This window comes from Podarcis melisellensis, assembly GCF_964234715.1.
Source record: "Podarcis melisellensis genome assembly, chromosome: 8".
Taxonomy (NCBI): domain Eukaryota; kingdom Metazoa; phylum Chordata; class Lepidosauria; order Squamata; family Lacertidae; genus Podarcis; species Podarcis melisellensis.
Genome location: NC_138540.1, coordinates 21,885,816 through 21,906,385, shown reverse-complemented (window position 1 = coordinate 21,906,385; position 20,570 = coordinate 21,885,816). Strand labels below are relative to the sequence as shown.

Below are 20,570 nucleotides of genomic sequence, written 5' to 3'. Positions count from 1 at the left end.
CTAGCTGCGTGCTTCTGGCAGCAGCAGCGGTTTTCCAAGATGGGGTGCTCCTCTGATGGGGTTCTCTGCAGTGGTTGCTGGCGTGGCTGGAATAGGGCAGAGTAAGGTGTGCGAGAAAGTCGCACACAGCAGTTCCTGGGGTGCCAGGTTGTGTACAATGATCACCAAACTCCATTTGTATGTGATCAACACACAGATCAATTGCATATTCTTTAAGGTGCGTTGAAAAACTGTTTTGACTCTGAGGAGTCCCTTTCTCTTGGCGCAATCCCCCCCCCCTGCCACCCACTCCGTCTGTCTCCCAACCTCTGTTTTTCCTCCCTCTAAGCAAAGTGTCCAGCCTCTGCTGGCACTCTTAATGAGTTATGCCCCTGGCGGCATTTCCCGTAAGGGAGCAAATAGCAGCTCTGATTAGCCAGAACAGAGCCTAGCATGATTGCCAGAGCACGTTAGAGAGTAATTGTACAAATGTGCCATAACATCTCTAATGCGGAGATTAAGAGAACGGTTTGGAGAGCAGAAGGCCGTGAAGTAGCAGCGACAGAGAAGGAGGGCAGAACTGGGGTGCTGGAAGAGCGGACGGTTTGAGATTTCAGCATTTAGCAATGCAAGTATTCCTAGATCCAGGAGAACATTGACAATAGCTTACATCAATGTGTTTGTTGATTATTATACCATATGCACTTCACTTTTTATTCCAAGGTGGCACACACACTTTTATCCCTCTCTCAATTTTATCCTCACAACAACCCTGTGAGGCTAATTCTTGTTTTGTCTTCATCCTCTGCCCTGCCGAGTTCTACAACACTGAGCCTAAGGAAGGTGTCAGCCAGGGCAACCCCTTGGACAGCTTGCAAGAAAGAAGGCAGGCAGGTGGGAGATGGCTCAGGGTTGATCCCAATGCCCCCTTCACCCTATTCTGAAGCCATCCAAGTTGGTGGCCATCACAGCCTCTCGTGGGTGTGAATTCATAGTTTAACTCTATGCTGTCCCTGTATCTGTCCTGAAGCTTCCAACATTCTGCTTTGCTGGATGACTCTGATTTCTAGTCCCTCCACAGCTTGCATAATCCTGCACACCTCTGCCACGTCCCCTCTTCCCTGCCACAACTTTTAGCATACAGATAACGCCCTCTGGCTTTGTGTGTGTGTGTGTTGATTGCCCTATGTTTGTTGCAGAACCCAATGGGGGAAAGCATCTTTCTTGCAAGGAAATAGGATGATACGGTTGCAAGCAGAGCACCTGTTGTTGTCCCTAAAGGCTTTAATCAGCACCACCAGCACCATGCCAGGTGGACAGCAGTCCCAAGAGCAAATGCTCTCCAAGTTGTGCACACCATATAAGGGGAGTGGTCAGAGGACAGGCATATTTTGAACACTGTCAAGGGAACTGGAAGCTACTAGCTATGGAAAGCCACTAGGTTTACTCCTGCTGCTGGGCCTGGGAGGGGAAATATTGCTGAGGAGGCCAACTTGGGGGGGGGGATATGTAACCAGCTTAATAGGGTCACATTTGCTCAGAGGAACCTGGAGCCTCGGATTGGCTGATACTGTACTTTAAATGAAACTTCACTCTCCACAGCCCTAAATGCTGCTGGCTATGGAGTGAGACGAGTCACTTCTAGACAATCTGTTTATTGAGCATTTGTCACGATTCATTAGAACAAAGTTTGAGATGAGGTTGGATGATGTTGGCTATTAATTGAGCATTCATTCTAATCTAGAGCATGCCAGACATCCTTTTCAATTGTGCATTCATGACTATTTGTGCTCATGGTGGTGTTGGGGTGGTTATATGTGATCTGGCTTTCTGTAGTTTTTGCAAAAATTCCAGGGTGCTTGTTTTCCAATTGGTGCACATCTCAATATTTCCTGCTGAAGCCCTGTATTTTTAAATACCATAAATGTTCTGTTTATTGGGTTGTTTCATCCTGCTTTTGTTGCACTGAGTTGCCCTCCAGACAGCGATGGTTCCGTAACATTGGGGTAGCATCACAGAATAATGCTGAACGGTGTGTGGATGGTCCAGCATAATTCCACTATTAATGCACTATTATTGTGTCAACTGCACCTTGCAGAATACACCTGTTTAAAAGCACCCGTTTGGAGTGGGGCCTCTGATTTATGGGGAGGTGAAATTACATTGTGGAAAGCAAATGTTGCTCCCCCTTTTCCAAGCATTTCCTCATTGCTGTTATTATCCCAAAGAATTCAATTTGCAGAGTGGCAGGTAGTGAGATTGTTTGTGCAAGAGCTCCAAAATCATCTTTGATTGTGCTCCCTGATGCTGTTATGTCATTAAATCTGACCTCTGAAGCAGCGACAGTCTGGAAGCTCACATATAATATTTTCACTAAGATATTTTCAAGCACACTTTAGCCTGCTTTTCAGGGGCATAAATTATATGTCAGGTCCAGACTGTGTGGACTACAAAGAAATAAGCAAGATCTCAGTGTGCATTGAATGTAGAATATAATGTTGTTTGTATACAGCTGTCTCTTTCAGAATGTGCTGGAAGCAGGTACTCCAGTGATCTAGGACCAAGGAATGATCTACCGTTTTAGTTTTTAAAGGAATTGAAGAAAAACAGGGATGAGCTCAATCTGAGCCAGCCTCCTACTTTCCTGGCCTCGCACACACATAGTCCATTTCTTCTGAGACACTGCAGTCACAACCTGGCCAGAGAGCATGGAGTAATGGTGTGAAAGCTTTTCAACTGTACTCTTTGATTCATCAGTAGCCTGCCTTGCAGTGATGCAAAAGCAAATAGGTTGCTTCCCCCCCCACACACCCTTTCTGCTAGAGCTGCACCTACCCATTAGCCAGAGAGGGATGCAGGTGTGGGGGGGGGAGAGAGAGATTTGATTCAGCATGCATTTAAAGGCAAGTCTACTCAATTCACATTTTCTGGAACAATCTGAAAATCGAAATGCATCCATCCTTCGAAATCCAGGCTTCTCTGAATTTTGCAGTGCTGTTCTCCAAACACATAATATGTGTGAAAATGCTTATCGCAGGGTAAAGTGTGTAGAAAAATGCATGCATTGGTGAGAGTAAGATACAAAACAACAACTACACTGTATTAAGGGTGATTGTGTTGCAAAATTGCGTATACAGTATATGGCATACAGTGGGGACCTTTGCATGAAAATGCTGACGAATTTTCATGAGGGCTTTTGCCGTCGTTTAATTGCAAACTGACGTGGAAATGTGGAGAAGTGAACTTGAGAGCGGAAAAATGAGAAACTGAAATGGAAGGATTTGCCCATCCCTAACTGCAACAAAATGCTGCAGTGTGGCTTGGTCCTGTTTTGGTCTTCTGCTCAGTTCCACCTCCTTTCAGGAGCTTCCACTTTGAGCCCCTTCCTGGTTTTCTGTTTCCTCTTCCCTCCCCCTCCAAATTGCCAACAGATGCTCAGCATCCTGTGGTTCGGTCCTCATTGGGCTGCCCCCCACCCCCGCTCTTTTCACATCCTCCCCCAATATATTTCCCCTGCTTCTGCAAAAGTTGGGGTTTCCAAAGCCATGCACTTTATTTACCATCTTTGGACTATATATGCAATCATAACCAGGCACTTGAGTTCACAGCTGGTCGTTCCTGCAACAGAGCTTTGCCATGTTCCGTCCAGTCAGCCTTGCCTTCCGCTAGCATCCTCCATTGTATTACCCTTCTCACCTCCTAGTTGCGATGGCTATGTTTCTCTCTCTCCATTGTTGGTTGCAGTATGCCTCTGAATGCCACAGTGCCACCCGCGTCCCTTGAGAGCAGGATACCGGACTAGATTAGATGGGCTTTTGGTCTGATCCAGCAGCCAGACTTTTCTTCAGTTTCTTCCTATCTTTCTTCCCAACAGGCAGGCTGTGCATGTACTTGGGACACCAAAAGGAAAAAAACTGAGAAATTTTTGGAAGAATTTGATTTTTTTTTAAAAAAGCACCAAAGTAGTCATCATGGGGAAAATTAGAACTTGGTTAGACTTCTTACGCTTCACTCCAAACTCTCTCTCCCCATTTTTTTGTTATTTCTTTATTCCTTATCCCCACTGAAACCGTGTGTCCCCCTGAAGTAATGCAAGGAAATCAGATCCTGTCATGTGTTGCACATGACACACATGCATGCACATTTCAGCATACATGTAAGTTTTGGTTTAGTACTGCTTTTATTTTGAATTATATATTGGGGTGCTTTCATAGGTGCCATCCCACGCTGAAGATTGTGGGTGCCCACAGCGAAGGGCTTCAACTTTGCCCATTGGCTTTGGGGGCTCCCAGCCCTCACAAATATATTATTGTGGTGCCAAAGCACCTGTGACCCCCTGGAGTTGGCTCCAGTGGGGTGGGGGCTTATAGTAGTTTCAGTGCCCAGGGACTGGAAAGGTCTTAATCAGCATTGAATATTAGGCAGAAACCCTTTCTATGGCCTTCTCAGCTGAATCTCTTTCTCTTCCAACCAGCCTTTTAAGCAGAGATCTTTCCCAGCCTGCATCTTTTTTAGATATTATTTTTAAATTGTTCTAGTCATTGCTGCGTTTGCCACCCTGGGCTCCTTTGGGGAGGAAGGGCAGGATACAAATAAATAAAGGAGGGTGGTGTTTTTAAATTGCAGTCAATTGTCCCACCCACTTCTGCTCCTCGCTTCGCAGACTGCTGGCATGTGGCCCTTGGCAGGTTGTTAAGAAGGGCCAGTGGCCCATGGGATGAGACAGGCTCCCTCCCCACCCTGTCCTAGCTGAGGATGCCAGGGATTGAAACTGGAAGATTCTGTATGCAAAGCCCAGGCTGTGCCAATGAGCTGATGCTGCTCCCAAGTCGTGCATTAGCATTTCCGTGTGTGCATTTAGAAGCCTATGCAAGAGAGACCTCTCGGTCCCTCCCCATTAAAACGGATCGCTCAGAGACCCGCAGGAGAAGGTTGAAAGCTGAGTGCTACTCTCAATTCATTATTTTTGGAAAGATAATGCCCGATACCTCCCTAAGAGGGAAAATAGGGTCGGTGATTTGGCTGAGACAGAGTCACATAAGAATGCGAGAAGAGCTTAGTTGCTGAAACAAGCCTAAAACCTCATTGCAGGCCAACATCATCTGAAGGGCCACAGGTTCCCTGGTTCACTGCCTAGGGAGGTGTGCCAGCCTGCAGTTGTGCTGCACTGCACACAGAACAGGCTAGTATAAGTGAGGATAGGTCCTACTTTTAGCCTCAGCAGATCCTGACACATGCTCAGAAAGCATGCGTGAGATACTGTATTTACTTTCCACTTAACAAACACTGCTCATGTCTTTCCCCCCAGAAATGTGAGGGCCGGGTAGAGGCAAGTGCAAACAGTTTGTAAGAACACAAAAAGAGGCTGTCTGCTGCATCAGGCCAAAGGCCCATTGCGTCCAACAACCGGCTCTCCCAGCGGCCGATCAGATGTCCCAATGATAAGTCCATAAGCGTGACCTGAGCACAAAAGCAGCTCTCCCCGTCTGTGACAAGCAGTGACCTAGTATCCAGAGGCATATTGCCTCCGACAGTGGAGGGAGAAAACCTAGCCATTGTGGCTAGTAGCCAATGATAGCCTTCTCCTATATGAATTTGCCTGATTTAAAGTCATTGAAGAGGCAACACCAGTCCTGAGAAATGGGACTATCCTTGGAAAATTCAAATGACCCTTGAGGTACATACATCTCCTGCCCTTTTCTTTCCCAAGTTTTTTTTTGGGAGGGGTGGGGGTGGGGCAATGTTCTTAAACCAAGGAGAAATCCCGCTATTGCTTTTCGGTGTGATGTCAGAAATAGAAACTGCTAAGCACTGGAGTGTGTGTGTGTGTGTGTGAGAGAGAGAGAGAGAGAGAGAGAGAGAGAGAGAGAGAGAGAGAGAGAGAGAGAGCTTGCCCACTCTTGGTCTGGTTTGTTGCATTACATTTGCTCTTGTGAGCTGGTGTTATTTGGCTCCTGCAGTTTATTTTAATTGCTTTGGAGACCCAGCCTCCGGCTCAGCTCTCTAGCTGCCTGCTGCTAGCAAACGCTCCTCCAAACCCCAAGCATCCCCCAGCTGTACTTTCGCCTGCCAAGAGAGGTGTCTGAATAAAATTGTGTTGTGTGCGGAGAAATGGGTGATGCGTGTACACACAGAGACGCACGCCCCCTACTCGCCGGCTGGCTAAAAATAGCTCTCTCTTGCTCTCTCTTGTACATAGATTTTCTGCTGCTCTAGGTTCCACGCCTCGCTCCTGGTTCGGCTAGTTGGAGATGTGGGCGCTCATTAGGGCTTTTAAGAAGGATCGAGATGCGAGCGCTTTCCAAAAGCACTGGAGAAGCACCATCCCCTCCCCAAATGTGCTGCCAGGTGTGTTATGTGTCTTATAACTAGAAAAAAATCTGAATCACATAGGAGGTTGCCTGACAAAGTCAGACAATTGCTCCATCTAGCATTGTTTTGTCTACATGGACTGGCAACGGCTTTCCAGAGTTTTTCAGAAGGGGGACATTCCCAGCCCTGCTAGGGATTGAACCCGGAACATTCTGCATGCCAAGCATATGCTCTACCACAGTGCTACAGGCCTTCGCCTTAAAACATGAAGATGTTTTGTACTGAGCCGGTCCATTGGTCCAGTATTGTCTGCACTGAGTGGCATGGCTTTTCAGGCAGAGGGCATTCCCAGCCCTGCCTGGAGATTCCAGGGATTGTACCTGGGACTTCCTGGATGCAAGGAAGATGCTCAGCTACTGAACTATAGCCCTTCCCAGAACCAGTTCCCTAGCACAGGGTGGTGGGCTCCCCAATCACTGGAGTTCTTCAGCCTAGGAATTCATCTATTGGGAATTTCCTGCATCAAGCCAGGGGTTGCTTTACCCACCATTTTTGTTCTGCTTGCTTGTTGTGTTGTATTTTTAGTTGTTGATTTTAGTCTTCTCTATGTGACCTTTTGTTGCCGTTTTTACCTTGAAGGGTGGGATATGCATAACCATCCAATTGTGCAAACAAATCCTTTACGTGCTACTCTTGCTGTGTCGTTAATCTTCCACAAGATGGCGCCCAGAGAAACCACGTTTACTACCCTGGATTTAATGAAGGATGTAAATTCCAACTACAACAGAGAATGTTCCATCTCCAGATGATGCACATTCCCTTCTTCAACTTGAGGAAATCAATGTGGTAGGATGACTAGGACTTCTATACCCCAGATAGCTAGTATTCTGACAATTAAATCACTTAACCAGGTGAGTCTCTCAGCACCTCAAAATTTATTGTTCATTGGATAGACCTCTCTGAGAGGAGGTGAAATTCCCTTCCCCCAGATTCTGAACTGGGAGCAGCGCCTCAGACCTTTTTTGAGAGAAAGAAGGCTCACAAATCACTCTTTTCTCAAGGTTTCCTTGCAGTTTGTGCAATCCAAGGTCATTCAATGGTGCCACAGTGCCTGGCTGTTTAAATTATTTGCACTCTCATCAGAGAGGTGGGCTCTCCTGGGGAGAGTCACCAGGCTGTTCTTGGAGATATAAAGGCTCGGTTAAAAATTTGGCCTTATTAGAACAACATCTGCCTTTCCTAGGAGCTCTCCTAACTCCTGAAGAGCTGGCCCTCTGTTACTGGTATCCTGCTACTTGATGAGTTCTGCTTTTTAAAGCCTTGTACTATTTCGCTGTGGGTTAAATCACAGAGCCTAGGGCTTGCCGATCAGAAGGTTGGCGGTTCGAATCCCTGCGACAGGGTGAACTCCCGTTGCTCAGTCCCTGCTCCTGCCAACCTAGCAGTTTGAAAGCACATCAAAGTGCAAGTAGATAAATAGGTACCGCTCCGGCTGGAAGGTAAACGGTGTTTCCGTGTGCTGCTCTGGTTTGCCAGAAGCGGCTTAGTCATGCTGGCCACATGACCCGAAAGCTGTACGCCGGCTCCCTCGGCCCGTAAAGCGAGATGAGCGCGCAATCCCAGAGTCGGCCACGACTGGACCTAATAGTCAGGGGTCCCTTTACCTTTACCTTACTGTTTCAAACATCAGTATATACTAATACTGGGTTATATCAAAGGTTAATTCTACTCAGATTGAAAGTGGTGGACATGTTTAACTTAGGTTTATTAATTTTAATGCATATACTTTGACTAGAACTTATTTGGGGTGCAACCCACTGTTATTTATTGCTGTTGTACCCATAGGCATCTATCTGGTTGGCCACTGTGAGAAGAGAATGCTGGACTAGATGCAGCAGCCAAGATATTCTTATGAGTAATAGAGAGGGAGGGTTGTTGCCTTCATGCCCTGCCTGTGGTCTTCCTGCAGCCATCTGACTGGCCACTTTGAGGACAGGAGACTGGACTTGGTGGGACTTTGGTCTGATCTTGCAGACACCTATGGCTGGGAATGTATCTTGTCCGAAATTCTGGGGACTCACTGTCAGCCAGTGTAGACAATACTGAGAAGGATGGAACAATAGTCTGAGTCAGTGCAGGTCTGCTTGCTATGTTCCTAAAGTGCCCTGTGGCATAATGGTGCCACTCCTGGAGATTTTAAAATCTTGCACAAAGCTTCCTTTTCCCCTTTGCTGACTTGAAAGGGATCTTTATGCTGCTATGTCTCTGCTAGCTTTTAGGGGGATTTCTCTTATGCTTGTTTTATATTTGCTTATACAGTGGTACCTCGGGTTACATACGCTTCAGGTTACATACGCTTCAGGTTACACACTCCGCTAACCCAGAAATAGTGCTTCAGGTTAAGAACTTTGCTTCAGGATGAGAACAGAAATCGTGCTCTGGTGGCACGGCAGCAGCAGGAGGCCCCATTAGCTAAAGTGGTGCTTCAGGTTAAGAACAGTTTCAGGTTAAGTACAGACCTCCAGAACAAATTAAGTACTTAACCTGAGGTACCACTGTAACTGGTTTTATTGTTTTAAATTTATTGTATTTTAAAAAAAATATTAGTGAGCCACCCAGATGCATATACTGTAAATGCAACAAATAAATCAATGCAAGAAATAAATAGCCCTCTGTAATGTAAACAACACCTTTGGGAATCCTTCCTATCCCATCCTCGGGTCTGATGCAGTGGGGGGGGGGGACCACATTTGCGCAGAGTGCAGCAGAATAATATAAGACTGCCATGTGCAGCCACCTCCAGGGAATGTGGCATTGAGGGAGGGGGAATAATAAATCATACTGTTTATTTTTAGAAATGCTGCTGGTAAGCTGTTGGGCATTGCTGCCTATGCAGGATCTCCTATGCACTCACACATCCCTCCATTGCACCACTTAGTTCATCATTGCGTCATCTTGCAACAGTGATTCTTTGGCATGCATGAGTATTGTGTGATGCTGGCTGGGTGTGTTTGCTTGCTCAGGTCCCTGTAGTGGGAGAACTGGCTAGAAGAAGCCGACAAGAGGATGCAGTGGCGCATGGGGTGTGTGTCTGTGAGTGTACATGGCAGGAGCAAAAGACGCAACTTCAGCTCTCCTCTTAATTCAAAGAAGCTAAAATAAAATCAGAATCGGTTGGATACATCCTGCATGAGATGTACTACATGGGCAAGCCCCGTGTCTTATGATCACCTTCTATTGCATTTAACTTCGCTGTAAAGATTTATTCGGCGTTGTGTCTTTTATCATGTTCCTCTGCTAGTGCATGTCTGAGAAACTAAAGTGAGGGATGGTGGTCCTGTTAGGTGATTTTTAGACTTTGGGTGTAACAGTCTTGCAGGGGCGCTTTTGGGGTGGCAATGTGTCATACTTCTGAATTTAATGATCTAACGGAGACTTCCTTTTTACATGGTAATGTATATTCCTTCACTCCATCCAAAAAAGCCAGCCCAATCATTCTGTTGAGTAGACCCCTGGATAACTGCTCCAAAGATTGCTCTTGACAGTGCAGCTAGCAAGGAAGGTGGAATTCACAGGGAGGGGAGGGTATAACACCTCTAGGTAAAGGTAAGGGGACCCCAGTCGTGACCGACTCTGGGGTTGCGGCGCTCATCTCGCTTTATTGGCCGAGGGAGCCAGCATACAGCTTCCGGGTCATGTGGCCAGCATGACTAACCCGCTTCTGGTGAACCAGAGCAGCACACAGAAATGCCGTTTACCTTCCCTCCGGAGTGGTACCTATTTATCTGCTTGCACTTTGACGTGCTTTCGAACTGTTAGGTTGGCAGGAGCAGGGACCGAGCAACGGAAGCTCACCCCGTTGTGGAGATTCGAACCGCCGACCTTCTGATTGGCAAGTCCCAGGCTCTGTGGTTTAACCCAAAGCGCCACCCACGTCCCTATAACACATAAAGAAAGCCCTGAACAACTTGAGACGAGGATACCTTGAGGACTACCTGATTCCTTATATCCCAGGTTGATCAGTGAGAGCACCTGGATGGGCACCATTTGCTGCAGAAACCTGATTAGCCCCAACCAGTTGGTGTTGCCAGATCCATCCTTGAACTTTCAGGGATCTCTTGAAGACTGACTTATGCCAACAAGTCTCTGCAGTTGTTTAAAATTTTCTTGAGTATCCAGCCATTTTAATGATTGTCCTGAGATATATATATATATATATATATATATATATATATATATTTAAATAGGTTTTTAAAAATGTTTTTATAGTGTTGTCCACTGCCCTGATGTTTTATGAGAGGGTGGCATATAAATAGTGTTAATAAAAATAAATGGTGGGGAGTCTAGTTCTCAATTCAATAGGGACAGAGGTGAATAACACAGTCTAGGGCAGGCAAGACTTGGGGTTGTAGCCAAACCTAGTCCTACTCAGAATAGACCCACTGATATTGACAGGCATGACTAACTTAGGTCAATGGGTCTAATCTGAGAAGGACTTAGTTGGAGACAACCCTGAAATTCCACATGCAAGAAGCTACAGGCTTATGGGGTCTCCTTTCCTCTAGCACAGGCATAGGCAAACTCAGCCCTCCAGATGTTTTTGGGACTACAATTCCCATCATCCCTGACCACTGGTCCTGTTAGCTAGGGATCATGGGAGTTGTAGGCCAAAAACATCTGGAGGGCCGAGTTTGCCTATGCCTGCTCTAGCATCTCAAGGTCCACCAACCCATAGATCTTCAATCAGTGGGTCACGAGGCTACACCAGGGGGGTTGCAAGGTCACACCAGGTGGGTCTCAGCAAAGTTAGCATGTGCAACTTTTATGTAAACCCTGTGCCCTTTCTGGTGCTTTTCCTCATCTGGTGATGCATTTCCTCCTGTGTGGTGATGCATAAGTGGACACCCAAGGCACATTTCCTGCCCAAAGACATCCTTTCCAGTTGCTTCTCCTTCTAGAGCCTGAGTTTCCCCACTCAATTCCATTAAGCATTTCCCTCTTTTTAATGATAAATGCCTAGGGAAAAAATCACCAATATTTACAACCCTTATAATCTCCTTCCACGTGGCCAGGTGCTTGTTTATATTTATGGGATTTATGCTCCACCCTTTACCACAGAGATGGGAGACCTTTGGCTATTCAGATGTTACTGAACTACAACTCCCATCAGCCCCAGCAATCATAACCAATGGCCTGGGGTGGTGGGAGCTATACTTCAGCAGCATCTGGAGGGCCAAAGGTTCCCTATGCCTGCTTTACCAGTTGATCCTAGGGTGGGAGTACATCTATCAGAGATGGGGAACCTGTGGTCCTCAAGGTGTTGTTGGCATCTAATGGCCATCAACCCCAGCCACCATGGCCAATAGTCAGCCATAAGTGGGAGTTGTAGTCCAGCAACACTTGGAGAACCCAATTCCCTCACTCTTAACATGCATCAGGAAAACAACACATATAAGTAACCCAAAATGTATATGTGACTCTCGGTCAGTGCTTTTTTTCTAGAAAAATAGGTGCCGGTACTCACCATGAAGTTGTTGCAGTAAGTGCCACACTTTTTAACAACAACAAAATAGAGGTGCTGGTACTGTGTACCCTTGAGTACCCCCTGGGGACCCACTGCTCTTGGTCCTCTCAGTAAATTGGGGACCCAGCAAAGGGACCGTCACTGTACTCTGCAAGCATACCTGCCTATGCCCCTGTTGAACCCTTCAGAGGAATGAGTTGAGGTCAGGATCAGGGACAACCAATGTTCACTCAGTGATTCCTGCACTAAGCCATAAGAACCTACTGGATCAGGCCAAAGGCCCATTTGGTCCTGCAATTTCATCTCACAGTGGCCAACCAGATGACTCAATGGGAAATTCTTAAGCAGGACCTGAGTGCAACAGCAACTCTCCCCCCTTGTGATCCACAGCAAACTGGTATCTGGAAACATCCTGCCTCCAACAGTAGAGGTAGAACATAGCTATTGGGCTGTCTCCAGTTAGTCCTACTCAGAGTAAACCCATTGAAAGTGATAGGCAGGAATCACTTAGTACAACTAGTTTCAATGGGTTTAGTCTAAGACTTAGTTGCATGCAGCCCACCATAGCTTAGTAGCCGCAGCAATGCTTCCAAATACCAGTTGCTGGAGACCACAGGAGGGGAGCGTGCTTGGTGCTCAGATTCTCCTTGAGTTTCCTGCAGGCATCTGGTTGTCCATTGTGAGAACACAATGTTGGATTAGATGGGCCATTGGCTTGATCCAGCAGGGCTGCTCTTATGTTCTTGGCCATAGATGGTCTCAATTGATGGTTGCCTCCAACTAAGTTTCACTTACAGTAGACCCATGGAAGTTAATGGACCTAAGTTAGCAATGTCCATTAATTTAAATCGCTCTACTTTCTGTAGGACTAACATTGTATACAACCCAGAGTTTTTTACACTGGTATTTGGTACCCGAAACCACATCAATGCATTTATCACTGCTGGATAGAACAGAATGACTAACATCTAATGAGCACATTTATGGACATCTGTTCTCCAAATTCATAAAATGAAGAAAACTGGCCAGCTATTTTTAAAATGCAAAGGTAGAAGGGGTTGCAAGTATGCGAATTAATGTAACCAAGAAACCACAGTGAGATCCACAGGGTAGCAGAGGCAGGGACCTACTAACAGATGCTTGATCTCCATTTCTTTTTCTTTCCTAAATTGGGTTGATAGCAATGAATGTAAAGCATTAGTAAGGAGATGAAAGCTTTTACGGCACTACTTAACACCTAGAATTTAAAAACGAATAAACAAGAAATAAGCAAGGTGGGGGGTGGGGAGCGTGTTTTCCACCCTTGCCATTTATGCATCCATGCCACCCACTCATGCAAAGAGACATAATAAATCACACACCTGCGTGCGCAAGGCCCCACTGAGCATGCTCCTGCTGCTAGGGCCTACTAAATAATAAATAGCATGACACAAGCGATAGCAAATGTCAGGGAGCTCTGCCGTGCCTCGGCACAGATCTGCCAGCTACTGCTTCTTGGCAGTTGGGAGATGCACAACAGGACAGGCCCCACTTCTGTGGGATCACCAGAAATATGTCCCTCAGAATACTTGGACAGGCAGAAAGGCAAATTCCTGGATTGTCAGCTGTCTACAGATAACATAGCATCAGGAGAGCCTGCTGGGTCAAGCCAATGACCCATCTAGTCCAGCATCCTATGGGAAATGGCCAACCAGGTTGCCTACAGGAAACTCACAAGTAGGACCTGAGTGCAACAACTCTCTCCAACTACAATTCCCAGCAACCGGCATTCAGAGTCCAACAACACCTGGAGGTCCAAACTTTCCCCACTGTTGCAGGGTAACAAATTTTGGCTGGCCCACAGCCCTCCAGCTAGGAGCCCTTGGGTCCCAACAAATGGCTACTAACACTGGTAGCTATATTTTACTTTCACTGTTGGAGGCAGTAATGCTTCTGAATACCCTTTCCTGGAAACTGCAGAAAGGGAGAGCGCTGCTGCACTCAACCCATGCCTGAGTGGCCACCTGATTCCCTGATTTTGATGTTGCATTTTTATCCTGTAACCCCCCTTGGAACCTTGTGGTGAATGGCACACAAGAAATCCTATAAGAGGCAATATGTCTCTGAATGTCAGTTGCTGGGAACCACAAGCAGGCAGAGTGCTGTTGCACTCAAGTCCTGCTTTTGGGCTTCCTCTGATAGGCATCTGGTTAGCCACTGTGAGAACAGGATGCCAGACGACATGGGCCTTTGACTTGATCCATTAGGGCTCTCCTTATGTTCTTCTTAGGTTTGCACTACTGAGAATGCCTCCTGTCTGAAATCCTACAGAGTCAGTGTGGACAATACTTGGTGGACCACTGTTTTGGCTCAGTATAGGGCAGCTTTCTGTGTTCAGGATCTAGTAAGCTCCTCTGTTTAGGAATGACAACATTTCAATTCTTTCTTGTGCTTTCCCCACAATGAGTAGTAAATGAACAGTAAGCAATAGCAATACCAGTAGAATAATAATTGAATTCTGGTGCTGGTACTACTAAAAGGGTATGTAGCTATGTTGCATTGAAAACTACAGAGGCATGCAAATGGCAGAGGCCAACAATCCACTGAGTTGTGTTTGCTGATGTGATATTAACGGAATGCAAATCCTGCCTGGCACCAGCACTGCAAAAAAAACCTACCGAAGACACAATAGTCTCTATGTTCGCCTTGATTTGCATCATGCACAGCCAGTCATGCTTTTAAATGGCTTGGTCTAATGCTACTGGGGCAACATGTTAGCTCTGTCATTGCACTTTTTAACAGCTGGATCATGGGATAGCCCACCTGATTCACACTAGTGCAAGTAGATAAATAGGTACTGATGTGGCAGGAAGGTAAACAGTGTTTCCATGTGCTCTGGTTTCTGTCACGTTGCACATTACACCAGAAGTGGTTTAGTTATGCTGGCCACATGACCCAGAAAGCTGTCTGTGAACAAACACCGGCTCCCTCGGCCTGAAAGCAAGATGAGCATGGGCGCCACAACCCCATAGTCGCCTTTGACTGGATTTAACCATCCAGGGGTCCTTTACCTTCACCTCATAGCTGAGTGGAGATTTGAAGAATCCTGTCTAAAGTCCACCACTAGCCACCGCATAATTGTGTACATGCATTTTAGTGTATGTGCAAGTTTGGTTTTTTTACTAGGTCCAAAGCAAATAAATTAAGGTATGTTTTTAAAGCCAAAAACAGTCATCCATAGGCATCTGTGTATAATAGCCATCTTTATATTAGAAGGGGTATTCTGTGTGTGTATGAGAAAAAGGATAGTACTTGCGATCTGCTTTATTACTTTATGTTGCAGAGCTAGTTTCAATCTTAGTATAATGACAACTGAATTAATGCGATAAAGGGTAAAATCACATTATGAGACTGAAGAAGTGGAGAATTTGAAAAACAGGAGGTTTTAAAGACAGCATATTTTTAAAGCTGGGCTGGGTGTGCAAAAAAGAGATTTGCCTCATGGTATAAGACATTAAAATAGACGAGAGGCAGTTCATAAGAACATAGGAAGCTGCCTAACATTGTGTCAGACCATTGGTCCATCTAGCTCAGCACTGTCTACACTGACTGGCAGTAGCTCTCTGGGGTTTCAAACGGGTCTTTGCTATGGCCTGTTGGATCAGACCAAAGGCCTATCTACTCCAGTGTCCTGTTTTCACTATGGCCAACTGGATGCCCCAAGGGGAAGCCCGAAAGCAGGACCCGAGTGTAGCAGTGCTCTTCTCATTTGTGACTCCCAACAACTGGAGTTCAGGGGCCTAATGCATTGGACAGTAGAGAGAGAGAAAACAGGCAGCCTGGTGAGAAGCCACTGATGGCTATATCACTATTTATTTGTCCAACTGCCTTTTAAAGCCATCCAAGTTGGTGGTCATTGCTACATCTTGCGGTAGTGAATTCCATATGTTAATCATGTGTGGTTTGAAGACATGCTTTCTTTACTCTTTCAACATTTCTGTTTTGTTTGGTTAATCAGGTTTTTAGTACAGTGGTATCTCGGGTTAAGTACTTAATTCGTTCCGGAGGTCCATTCTTAAGCTGAAACTGTCCTTAACCTGAAGCACCACTTTAGCTAATGGGGCCTCCTGCTGCCGCCGCGCCGCCGGAGCATAATTTCTGTTCTCATCCTGAATAAACCGAGGTACTATTTCTGGGTTAGCGGAGTCTGTAACCTGAAGAGTATGTAACCTGAAGCGTATGTAACCCGAGGTACCACTGTACTATGAGGGGATATTTGGGGGGGGGATCTCTCTATTCACTTTTTCCATTCATGATTTTATACCTATGACGTCCCTACCCACCTTCTAAAAGCCATCTCAGCTAAGTGGGCCCCATGCATAATTTAATGGCAAAACTCTGCACCACTGCTATTTAAAGGTTACTCCTCTCCAAAGTGGAGAGTGGCTACCCCAGTACTTGAACTATTTGTTTAACTTCTTTAAAAGCACACACAACACTTTTACGTTTGGTGTCTCAATCTAAACGTTTCTCTCCCCTAATAAGTGATCATTTTAATGACTCCCACAGGAGTCTTGCTCAAGCTTTTTGGCTAATGATCTTGCTTCACCATGCAACTGTTTGGTTGCCTGATCCCTGGAGTGGCAGCTTAGAAGAAGTTTTTGCTCCATGTATGCTCTGTTGCATGGAAACATCCATTTTACAAGTTCATTTGTGAAGTAACAGGTGCTGACTCGAGAGGCTGAACAGGGTTCCCTTGTTGACGAGAAGCCGGGCCTGTGCTGTAATTGGATCCTGGAGGACGAGGAGAGTGTGCAGAACATCTCATGCTGTTTGGGAGCATGGCCAGGGTGTGTATGTGTGGGGAGAGACACGCTCCCTTGAACAAAAACAAAGCTGAAACAAAGGTGTTACAGGCTGCTGCTGGAATAGCCTCAAAATATACACTATACTTTTAAAGGATATTTATGAGGAGAGTTGGGAAAGGTTCAGAAAAGGGCCACAAAAATTATCAAGGTGGTGAAGCAACTCCCCTATGAGGAAAGGTTGCAACATTTGTGATTTTTTAGTGTAAAAGCAATAAAGAAAGAAGTGACGTGATAGAAGTTTATAATGTTATGCATGGCATGGGGTAGGTAGATAGAAAAAGGTTTTCCTTTCTCTCTCCTAACACTAGAAATTTGGAGGTCCAGTGAAGCTGAAGGTTGGAAGCTTCAGAACAGATAAAACAAAGGATTGCTTCACACATCACATAGTCAAATTATGGAACTAATTCTCACAGGAGATAGTGATGGCCACCAAGTTGGGGTGCTTTAAAAGAAGATTAGACAGATTCATGGAGGATAAGGCTATCAATGGCTAATAACCCCGATTACCAGGTTTTACTGCTACGGTCGGAGGCGAGTAATGCTTCTTAATACCACCTGCTGGAAACCACAGGAGGGGACAGTGCTCTTTTGCTCAAATCCTGCTTGAGGGTTTCCCATAGGCCTCTGATTGGCCAGTATAGGAACAGGATGTTGGACTCGATGGCCCATTGGCCTGATCCAACAGACTCTTCTTAGGCACTTATGCATATTCAGTTCAGTAACAGCACAGCAGCAGTATCATGCAAAGGCTTTTAAAAGCCCAGCCAGCCCCCATGTGAGGGTACCAATCTGGATCAGGCCCCCTGTGCTGGCAAGTTGCGAAGAAAAAGCATTGTCCTCAAGGGAAAGACATGACTGTAATTTAGCCACAGAAGTGGGGACTGGCGCCCATTGCGACTGGTGAGGCAGAAGGCAGGTGGAGCCAACCATTTCTGCTTTCTCCCCTTCCTCATCCTCCTTGCTGGTTTCTACAAGGGCATCACTGAGAATGAGGAGGAGGAAGATGACAGCCAATTTCACCCCCTCTGTTGGTTGGAAGAAAGAAGGTAGTTAGGAAGGAGGGAGGGAACTGAGGTCAGGCTGAGGTTGGTGGGGCAGTGACTCATTTGCTTCAATGGACTAGTCTCCATTGGCCCACAACCTGAAGGTAAAATGTCTCCATCTCCCACTAAAGATGCAGCTGACTTGACAAGTGTCTTGTGTCTCGATATTTGAGATGGGGAAACCTGTGTACTTCCAGAAGTTGTTATAAAAACTGGGGCTGGGGTATGAAAACAGGGCGTGGCCATTTTGTAGACAAGTGTGTGTGTGTGTGTGTGTGTGTGTGTGTGAGAGAGAGAGAGAGAGAGAGAGAGAGAGAGAGAGAGAGAGAGAGAGAGAACCAGTGACAATAAACCCTCTAAAGCAGCCCAATTAAGACTGTATTCAGTGGATGATGAGTGTCAGTTGCAGACCAGGGTGGGAAGCAGAATGGATTGGAGTACAGTGGTACCTCGGGTTAAGCACTTAATTCGTTCCGGAGGTTCGTACTTAACCTGAAACTGTTCTTAACCTGAAGCACCACTTTAGCTAATGGGGCCTCCTGCTGCTGCTGCCCCGCCGGAGCACGATTTCTGTTCTCATCCTGAAGCAAAGTTCTTAACCTGAAGCACTATTTCTGGGTTAGCGGAGTCTGTAACCTGAAGCGTATGTAACCTGAAGCGGTATGTAACCCGAGGTACCACTGTATCCTGGGGAAGGGTGTGGCTGCTTGGTTGGGATCCTGAACAAAAGCACGTCACACTGTAATATTTTTTTTCAGCTCCCACTTGTGCATTCTAATGGGTTACCTGAAATGATGTGTTTTGAACGTGGTACTTTCATATTCCCTTGTGCTTATTAGATGGGTTAACTAGAGGAACCGTCTGGTCAGGAACCATACATTTAAACCAAATGGCTCCCCCCCCCTCCATAATTATGGGAACTGTAGTTTGTTACAGGTGTTGTGCAAGGCAAACTACAATTCACAGGGTTCTTTGAAGGAGGGAGACATGAAGTGTTAGAAATGTGCTTTAAATGTATGGTGTGGATATGACTAAAATTATGGGGAGTGCATTAGAATTCAGGTGCCTTTCAGCTTCTCTAAAATATTCCATTGCGCTCAGAAGCTCTTTCTCTGCACATCAGCTCTGAAGAACTTCTCATGATCAAGATTGTTGCTAATCTCTTAAATTCTCTATTTTCAGAAGGTGTTTAAAATAACCCCTTTGTTGCATAAGAAACAGTCAAGCTGAAAGGGGGGGATGTAGACTTTAAGAATGTAACTAGGGAGACTGAATTAGTTACTCCCACCTTTTTTCTTCCTCCTGTGCTAGCTGAATATTGTTTAATGGCTGAGAATTAGGCTTTTATTTTATTTTATTTTATTGTTTTTTGAAAACCCTAAAGTGCTAAGGATGTGCGCTCTACAATCTGCCTTCTGAGCCCTTCCTAAAGCATGATGCAGTTTTATTCAGTTTTGCCCAAAAGCAGGAGTTTATGGATTGTTTAGAAAGCGTAGTGCATGCCAGTGCTGAAAAGAGCTGGTTCCTTTCCCTGGAGCGTGTAATACTTTCTTTCATAACCTTTTCCACTTAAGATGCTTCCATACTACATGCTTACTGTGGGAATTGCAATTTGCTCATTCAGATTTCGTGGGGAATCTACATTATGATGTCATCATCAAATGGCTGTTTTTCTTAGGTATCTACCCCGTCCCCCCATCCCGTGTTTCTTCCTGTCTTTTTCAGAAAATTTAAAGGGGGGGGGGGAAACAAAACTGTAATGCAATCTCCAGTGGTATGGATCACCTTAGTACTACCCTTACATTTTTTTAGAAGAAACATGACTTCAACCAGCTCTGTGATATGGGCAGGGCTGGCCCCAATACATTTTGGCACCAAAGGCAGACCCCAAAATGGCACCCCATTCCCCACCAGGGAAGAAGGCATGAGGGAAGATCTGTATCAGGAACAAAGCGGGAAGGAACATCAAAATCCGGACCTGCTACCCTAGTGGATCCTGCCGCCTGAGACAGTTGCCTCACCTTGACTCATGGGTGGGCCAGCCCTGGATGTGGCCACGTATCTGCTTCACATGGGTTAGAGATGAAGGGGATAATTTTGATGCTGTTCACATTTAAAGGGGAACCTACCTAATGTGCCCCATCATGAAGCAATACAAGAACTGAAACACAGCTGTCCTTTGAAACTTGCACTTTTCCAGATTTTGCAGTGAGCACAAAAATGCATGCGAGGTACAATGTGCATATAAATGTATGCATTAGTCAAAATAACCTACTAAATGCATTATATATGGGGAAACTGTTTTGTAAAAATGGATATATTAGGCAAAATTGCATACAAAAAATTCATGGTAGGGGAAATGCTGATGATGAATCTTCACAAATACTTTTTTCTTTTCTTAAATTGCATACTGGTTTGGAAATGTGGAGAACTAAACCACTGGAAGAGTGAGAAACTGAAACATTTGCCCAGTGGCAGATTTTAGGTTGGCAAATTTCAGTGGCACCTTGTGCAACATGAAAATCCCCCCGCCTCTTGCCTTCTGTTTGAAGTCATTATTGCGGCACCCTCTTGGCTTAGTGTCCATTGCAGGTGAACCGGTTGTGCTCCCCTAAATCCGCCTCTGATTCACCCATCCCTAACTTGGATCTGGAGTGGCGAACAAAAGGGTTCCTTCCATTTAAGGAAATGACTAAGAGCCATCAATGCTGATGCAGGCAGCCATTTCCAACCCTTGTATAAAATCCTCTCGTACGCACTGTATTAAATACAATTAAGCAGGAAGCAACATGGGGCTACTTCCTGGAATATTTTAAAAAAAAGCTTTTCTGTCTGGCAGAAAACTTCAAACTGTTACATAAGAAT

The 20,570-nt window shown here is 45.6% G+C and overlaps 1 long non-coding RNA gene across 2 annotated transcripts in view; it reads left to right on the top strand.

The window, feature by feature from the left end:
• LOC309377017 overlaps positions 1 to 17,581 on the top strand; it is a 32,532-nt gene extending 14,951 nt beyond the window's left edge. For both annotated transcript variants that reach the window (XR_014171371.1, XR_014171372.1), the window contains 2 exons: positions 6,179 to 6,329; positions 16,514 to 17,581. This is a non-coding gene — a long non-coding RNA (uncharacterized lncRNA). The remainder of the gene's footprint in view (positions 1 to 6,178; positions 6,330 to 16,513) is intronic.
• Positions 17,582 to 20,570: the final 2,989 nt, after the last annotated feature.